Genomic DNA, 9,463 nt, shown 5'->3' with positions numbered 1-9,463 from the left:
TTAGACTAACTGAAATGAGATAATTAGAAAAATGTGGAATTCTAATAATTTAAAAATATTTTGACACATCGCATGCTATATTTAGATACTTCGTCGCTTCTAGACCTGCTCCAATAGAAATGAAAAAGTAGTTTGATGCTGTCATTGACTGACATTTGTGTAAACATTGATGTCATTATAATTGGCTAGAAATCCTTTAACAATCATTGACTGTGATATTAAAAAACAACTTTTGTAGAGGTTAATACATCGGCAGTGATAGAACAACTAGTGTGACTTTAAAACATTGATTCAAAGTTTTCAAACATGAAAACTATAAAGCAGAGCGTTAATTAGCAAATGGAGAAATGGGACATGGTCGAGTAAAAAAGTACGTGCATTTTGTCCCTAAGTATACGAGATTGATTCCCATGTTCGATTACCTTTCATGATGCACAGATCTGATGTGTACCTGGACATGTTTGGAGAAACATAATTCGGCTGGGTTTTCCGTGTGGGCTAAATGACGTAATAAGTCATGAGTATAACACCAACACATGAACTCTACTTTCTCTGCCGAATTGACCCCATGATATGCAAGTTAGCTTTACTTTAAAATGGCTGGTCAATTTAAACATAATATGTAACACAATGTTATACACAACTGTTACACCAATCCTACTTAAGTTTGAATATTGATACATTTTCAGTTATAGCATGAAGATGAACTAGGGGCAATATCGGTTTAATTATTTTGGTTAAAACGATAAAACAAATGCATGAAATAAATTCTTGGAAAAGCTAAGCTATAAAATATAAATAGGCCTACCGCGATTCCGTAAATTGGAAACAAAAACTATTTTGTGGTCAAAGGGAAGTAACAATGAAATAAAGATTGAATGACAAGTATTTACATAGTTGCTTCCCTGTTTAATAACATTCAATTTTTTACATTTTTGAATTACACAATTAAATAATCATTATTCACCAGCCAGGTTGCGAAATACAAGTTTAAAATATTTAAATGATCGTCCACATTCTAGGGTAAGATTAAGTCAATTTTAGCATCAAGAGTGGTTGGTTGCAGTCATTTTTTAAAATCATTTTCCTATATTTTAACCTACATTAGTTCATGAAATGTAAGCAGTTCTTTTGTTGTTAGGAGAAAAAAAGGTTTATAAGAAAGCAAATTAAATTCACAACAAGATAAGTACAACATAATGTTACCGTCACAGGTTATACTGTACATGGAACAGAAGAAAAAAGAGTTCCTCAACAAAGACAGTTGTAAACTTCTTTTGTTGAACGTTTACGGCAAAGCTGTCAAATATTGAAACGTTCTTGATGAAACAGTTTTTTTAGTATCAAAATGTGCCTGTCTAACTCAGATACAAGTTGGCGTCATCTGTTCAGCAAAACGCGTCATAAGTCATCATTCCCAGCAGTAGATAGAGCGCTCAACTGTTAGCCGTGTCATCCTTTATCTACGTGGTGACTGTGAGCCCCAAACATTAAACTTGCGGTGTGTCCCAATCAGTAGATTGGGCAATCAATGCGCTGTATCACATATGTGTAAAATGTCGTTTGCTTAAATTAAATGGTACTTACGTTATAGGTATTTTAGAAATCTTAAATTGTGTAAAGTAGCCCATTCGATTATTTAAAAAAAAATGGTAAGTAATTCAAGTATAAAATCTTTATCTTAAACATGTAATGTAATCTTCATAAATTATTAACAATAAAATAATGTAAAGTATCACTCATTCCCCTTCACTAATTCAGAGCATCTGTTTATAAGCCATCAGCCGAGTCTTAAAGCTAGAGTGGTCCCTACAGATTTCCAGAACCTAGTACGACCATGAACAATGAAGGAATAGTGTGGTCAGACCCATGCTTGGCAGAAATCAAGAATTACGGGTAGTCTAGTTTTCTCTTACAAGTAGATATTTATGGGTTTTATTGTACGGCTAAAAGCGATATTGATCAAATTAAATATGAATTCCTGTCAGTATGTTTTATCTTTACTGTAGAAACACAAATTGCAATGAGTTTAATCGTTCACTTCATGGTTTACTTATATCAAATAATTAAAATAGTAAACTGGCATAGTGTTGTCTACATTGAAAATCATACTTTATCCGCCGTAGCGAAGTTCCCGTTTCGAACCTAATGGTCCACGTAGATTTCACCTATCTCTGTGATCTGGCCAATTGAAGAGATAGTGTGGTCAGCACTACGCCCAGCCGCCTTTACTTCCTTAACGTTTAGAGCTGGGTGGACCTCCAGGGTGTTGTATTGAGTTTTACCTGGATTTAAATTCGAAACGTTTATTTGCAGTCCCTTTATCCACCATACTGTTTACTCCATCGTTTAACCGTGATGTAAACACCACAGTTTAACCGTGATGTAAATACCACAGTTTAACCGTTATATCAATGATGTGAAGACACCGGTTTAGCCGTCATACCGACTATGTAAACACTACAGTGTAACTTTGATATAGAGTGTAGACTGGTGTCTAAATCATGTGTTGTTTACTATTACATTTTTGCTCACCGACATCATCACACCCTAGCCTGTTGATGTCTTGTTGTAGTGTCTTTATTTCATGGGAGCCGTAAAATTGTAGGATTAATGATAACATTACATCCATAACGAATTCGATTTTGACAGTTGTAGTATATAGTACCATTAACTTAACAAATATTTTCAACATTGTTAGTAAGTAAATAAAGAAAAACAGTATTGTCAGATTATATAATTTATGTTCCTATATTGTATTGTAAAATAAAATGATTTTCATAACGCCTAGTACATTACCTATAGTATCAGATAATGGTAAATTCGGTAACGTTGACAGAAAGCAAACATCCGCATACATCATTTGTAATGATGTTAGTTTCCCTTTTGCCTATGTTACTTGCCTTAAATATTATAAAGATAGTACATTGGTTAAAATTATAAATATCAGAAATGCTATCACTAAACCAGGAATTCTACATGAATATAAAAACACACAGAGTTCCACATAACACACGTCTAATTCCGAGCTATTTACCGACACAGTTGTGTTGTTAAAAATGTACATTACTGAAATAAAAACATGTCTAAAATATTATTAATACAGTTAATTATGGTTTTGGTGTGGGCTTCCTAAAACGGGAAAAGAAAATAATAGATTATGTATGTTATAAACAATAAGTGATCAATAACATTCACTCTGTACAATTAGACCTATATCTGCAACCAGTCTTCTCTTTTTTTAAAAAATTATTTTATTTTTAATTATTAATTAATAGAACCAAAATTTAAAATTTTACCTCCAAAACATGGTAGTCATAAATTAGTCTAATTTGTGAAAAGAAAAACATGAAAATTAGCGGCATTGCGATTAGAATTTAGTATCATTGAAAATGTTTTAAAATTTACCATGAGTGTTATTAATAGAATAAAAGAAGGTATACAACTTCAGTTTCCTAATACCTGTATAATTAGATTGTCAAGTCTCTAGATATCTGAAATGTGTAAATGATTGCCCCGTAAATCACATAATGAATACATTATTTGTAGTGTAAGTAATTTAGAAATGTATCATTTTCTAAACTATATGATAGGTAAGAAATATTTGTAAAATAATTTAATTTTTTGTTAAACATAATATATACCGTAATAATTTTTACAATTAATAGTATCAATTATTAGTATGTATTTTTTATATTAATACAATAATATCGAACAACGGTTTTAATTTCATATAGAAAAATGTTTTTAATTTAAAGCGTCGATTAATTTCACAAAAGCTTACAACGAGTAGGCCTACATTCGCACGAGTATACACATTTAGCGTGTGAGGAGTTACATATTCTTGATAAATATTCTGATTGTAAACAAAGCTGAGATTTTTTATTTGTTTCATCCCACAGGTATTTACATTGTGAGGGGAAAGCTGGGATAGAGTATCTAAAGATACATATATTTTATACATTTCCCGAGATCCATTTATCTACCCGTATAATTTGGCACTTGTTCTGTATCTTCATTAGGTTTAAAGCTAGAAGTTAAAAACAGCTTTATCTAAATTGTATTTGTAAGCTGTTTACCTAATAATATGTTTTTATATTTTATTCTACAAGTATTTTCAAGTCTCAAGATAATTCAACTAAGGATGAAGGTCTGTTACCGTAATAAAAAAAGTTTGCAATAAATATAGTGAGAATGTTTTAAGAAAAGTATAGTTTACTCCTATAAAAAATATATTAAAATAAATTGTAAAATAATTTAAAAAAATATTTTCTACATATTATAAATATCGTAATACTATTTACAATGAACAGTACATCGTTTTAATATTAACACAGTATTTCGAAAAAAAATGTTTTTAATTTAAAACATTGTTACTTAAATGATGATTACTGGGATTAACATCCCAAAATTTAAGAACAAATACATTCGCACGACAATAGAAGTTTGCGTGTGATGGTGTGAAACATTTTTGTTTAATTTAAAGTAGGAACAAAATATTCAGTCAGTATTTTACTTGAGCACTATGATAGCTACTTTCGTATCAGAGACTGTTCTACATTAGGGACACGGTGGGACACTACATTCGATAACCAAATCAGGCGCGTCAATCGGCAACCGGACGGTTATATGACCTGGAGCGTACCGCCTCCGTTTTAAGCACAAAGGTGTATACATTCGTTTTAAAGAGAAACCCATATAAGGGAAACGGTGGACCACTACACTAAACCGAACCAGGGGACGAACCCGGCGGTAGTGTAACTGATGGTTACTGAGAGCGACGACCCTGATACCTGGATGGTCGTCCAAATCCAAATGATCTACCTCACTATTACATTCATGTCGTCGAGAGGTTTAATCTCAACATTAATACAGGTCGTTAACCTTCCTCACTATTACGAGATAATCTACCTCACTATTTTATTCTCAATGTTAAGAAGAAATATGGACATTTTTTATTTCTTCGACAGGATGTTAGATTATATAAACACATTTCATTTTGCCTCTATGCTATTGCGAAATTGAATTTAAAAAAAATAACACGACTAAATAAAATGTGGATATATATTTCATAATTTACTTATTTCACTAATTAAGTTAAAATGTTCAATATTTATTCTAAAAAAAGTCATTATTATTATCTTAGACTATCCTTAATCCTTACCTTAGCTATGACATTGGCCGTGCCTTTTTCAAAGACTGGTTTTATATCAGAACCGATATGGCAGCTATTAAACACAAATTTGATAGGTATCTTGTAAATTTAAAAAAAAATGGTACAGAACAAGAGTATTGGGAGAAAAAAGCTACATAATATTATAATGTAAAAACCCTAGGTCTTAAATAGACAAGCATTAACTTATATTTTTTTGATTGTTTTTAAACATTTTACAAAGTTTTAGTAAAATACTTAAAATATTGACGCAACGTATGAAAATTGCCTGGTTATATTTTTAAAGATATATACATTTTATTCGAACCCAAAATATTCCACTTTTCTCCTAGTATATATTAAACGTTTATTCTGTATTTTACCTCTTCATTAGCCTCTAAGCTATTAGGTAGATACAACTTTATCTAAATTGTATTTGTGTACTGTTGAAATGAAATATATATATAATTGATTTTTTTCTTGACTTGAATTTTCAAGTATCTAGATAATAGATATGTGTAAAACGTTCGCCACGTAAATGGCTTGAAGTATGCAATAATTGTACTATATATATTTTTTAAGAAATATATAGTTTGCTTAAATAAATTACAGGTATAAAAAATAATTCTTAAATAATAGGTAATATCCTATCTCTTGAGTTGTTGTATTTTCATTGAACTATCATTCCATGATCTAATACAAAATGGTCATATTTATTTCATTTACCAATTCCGTTTTAAAAAAGAAGTGAATCTCGTCGATATATTTCTTCTATATTTTGTGATATCAGTATATATTATAATATTGGTCTTTTATTCTACAACAACCTTGTTCTTTTATTTAAAATCTCACATTTTGAGGGGAAAAGCAGGGTATTGCATCTAAAGATGCACATATTTTAAACAATTCCCGAGATTTAAATATATTCGTATAATTTGTCACCTGTGACTTACTTTTTCATTAGGTTTCAAGACGTCGACATGATCTACCTCATTATTATATTCATGTCGTTGGGATGATCTACCTCACTATTACATTAGGATCATTGGGATGATCTACTTCACTATTATATTCATATCGTCGAGATATTCTATCTCACTATTACATTAGGGTCATTGGGATGATGTACATCACTACTACACTTTGTTGTCACTGTGATCTACATCGTTATTATATTCAAGCGGCAGTATGGTCAACCCTCACCCCTAAAACTGGAATCCAAGACATATAGAGCTGGATTTGTTGACATTTACACAGCTCAATTCAACCCCCCCCCCCTGCTCCGGGTAGATGATGCTTGTGAGCTGGGGACTGCAACAAATTATCGATATGATGACATAATTAACAACAGTTATCTTTTTGAAAACTCCTACGACACTTCTGAATCCAAGTTCTACAGATTATAACCTGTGTATAGGTTTTAGAATTTTCATTGAGCTATCATCCAATGATCTAGTAGAAAATTATCATATTTATTTCATTTACCTATTCAGTTTTAAATAAGTGGTGAATATCGGATGACTATCTTATCTATATTAGTGATATAACTATATTTTAAAATATTGTGCTCTGTTCTACACCAACGTAGTTCTCTTATTTACAACGAGCCGACCCGCGGCATATCATACGCCGCTATTTAGTTGCTGTTTTTTCTACTTTTCAGTAATTCATAATTTGTGAATTCGACAGTACCAACGCTGCAACTGAAAATATTTCTTTAAAACACTATAGGTAGCTCGTTAAGGAAAATACCCCCCCCCCCTACCTTCACATATATTTTAAAGAATACCCGAGATTTCACTTATGTACACGTGTAATTTGGCACTTGTTATGTATCTTACTTCTACATTAAGTTTTACGCTAGATAAATATAACATTTTCTAAATTGTATTTTTAAGCTGTTTACCTGATGATATTGTAAAATATTTTATTCGACTTGAATTTTCAAGTCTCTAGATAATTGAATATAGGAATGTAACGGAAACCAAATACAATTTTCTATTAATGTAGTAAACATGTTTTTAGCAATTTATAGTTTTCCTTAATAGAACATTTTGTAATAATGTATTCAAATAATTATATAATAGTATAAAATATTTATTTTTAACATATAATAAATATTATTATTAAATTTTCCTATTTACAGTACGTCGTTTTCATAATCGCACAATAGTTTGGGATGAAAAAATGTTTTTAATTTAAACATTGTTACTTAAATGATGGTTACGTGGATTAACTTCACAAAAGTAAGAACAAGCACATTCGCACTAGAATGAAAATTTTGCGTCTGATGGTGTGAACTATTCTTGCTGAAATGTAAAGTAGTAACAAAATATTCACTCGGGATTTCATATGAGCTCTATGGTAGGTAGCTACATTCGTGTCAGAGACGGTCATGCATTAGAGACACGATGGGACACTACATTCGATAACTGAATCAGGCGCGTCAATTGTAAAACTAACGGTTGTATGACCTGGAGCGTCCCATGCTCTCTAACGAGCACTAAGGTTTATACATTTGTTTTAAGAGCACACTATATCATGGACACGGCGGGACACTACATGTGATGACTTATCCGAACCAGGGGACTGACCCGGCACCCGTGCGGCTATGTCAACGAAGGCTCATGAGAGCGCCCATTGACGAACTAGTTACCTTAGTGGCCGTAGAGATGATCTACCTCATTATTATAATCTGCTAGTCGAAATTATTGACCTCTCTATTACATGTATGTCGTTGAGATGAGTTAACTCAATATTACACTATGGGCGTCGAGATTATCTACCTCACTATTACATTCGGGTCATCGAGATGATCTGCTTCAATATTGTACTCGTTCTTCTAGATGATATACCTCACTGTTACATGTACATCGTAAGGAGGATCGACCTCACTATTACATGTGTCTCGGCAAGATCATCTACCTCACTATAATGTGCTGGCGATAGTATGGTCAACCCCCGCCCCCTAAAACTAGGATCCCAGACATATAACATCGCTTTTGCTTACATTTACACAAATCAGTTCTAACCCCTCGGGCAGATGAGGCTTGTAAACTAGGAACAGTAACCTATCTAGGTGAGGAAACTCCTAAATGAAACAGGGGTGTAACCCCTTAGGCGATAAAATTACCAACTTAGGTTTCCTTTAGGCTACTCCTGCAACTTTTCTGATTCCAAGCCAGAGATAACACCGTGTCGTTTAGATGCTTGGATTTTTTTGGAGCTATCAACCAATGATCTAGAAGACGATGGTCATATTTATTTTATTGATCTATTGCCATCTGTTTCTTTAGGTAAATGTTGAATATAAGATGAATACCTAAACTAAATATATATATATATATATATATATATATATATATATATATATATATATATATATATATATATATATATATATATATATAATTATGTGTTCATTTCTACACCAACGTAAATGTTTCATTTAAATTCTGCTTTGTATCAAACTTTTGGTTCATTCTTCCTAATTCTGTGTTAATTTCATACTAGCCGTCCCGGCCAGGCCCTGCTCTGGCTTCTGTGAAAAACCTTTCTGTTAAAGACCATTACCTGTGTGTTTAGTAATCATCATAAACCCGGCATTGCACACCCAAACCAAAACCAAAACAACAAAACGCAAACATAACGCTAACACAATTACAAATACAAACGAAAACAAAAACCTAACAACTAACCCAACCACAACCACAAACACCAATACGAACACAAAGAAAAAAACAAACGAAAAAGCAAACGAAAACAAACCAAATCCAAATGCAAAACCAATCCACAAACCCAAAGAAAAAAACACAAACGAAAAAACAAACGAAAACAAACCAAATACAAACGCAAAACCAACCACAAACACAAATACAAACACAAACGCAAAGAAAATAAAACACAAACGAAAACGAAAAAAGAAAGAACAAAAACGAACCAAATCAAAACGCAACCACTAACGCAAACCCAACCTAAACACAAAGAAAACACTAACGCGAACATAAACGCACAGTGCTCAGAGTCTAGCCCGGGGCGGAATCGCCTGTTTCAGCTTAATAAACGACTATAGTACCCCAACTTATTCATAGTCTTTTGCACTCACTTTAATGAACGTAGGCGCGAAACCGAACACGGGAGGCCCGGGACCCCAAATAGCACCCTGTCTGGGCGCCAGAGGACGCACCATGACGTCACCGCCTGATTGAACTTAGTAAACGACTATAGTACATAACTTATTCATAGTCTTTTGAACTCACGCGAACGTATATACCATAGCGTACACCGGAAGGCCCGGGGCGCCAAATAGCA

General features: G+C 32.6%; 1 protein-coding gene across 4 annotated transcripts in view; it reads right to left on the bottom strand.

Moving 5' to 3' along the window:
• Nucleotides 1-9,463, bottom strand: part of LOC131942242 (sodium- and chloride-dependent neutral and basic amino acid transporter B(0+)-like) — a 298,846-nt gene that overhangs the window by 44,441 nt on the left and 244,942 nt on the right. The gene's annotated exons all lie outside the window — the stretch shown is intronic.

Source organism: Physella acuta, unplaced genomic scaffold (assembly GCF_028476545.2).
Source record: "Physella acuta isolate Inbredline_101_S28 unplaced genomic scaffold, ASM2847654v3 ptg000397l, whole genome shotgun sequence".
Taxonomy (NCBI): Eukaryota; Metazoa; Mollusca; class Gastropoda; family Physidae; genus Physella; species Physella acuta.
This window is presented reverse-complemented; position numbering and strand designations above follow the sequence as displayed.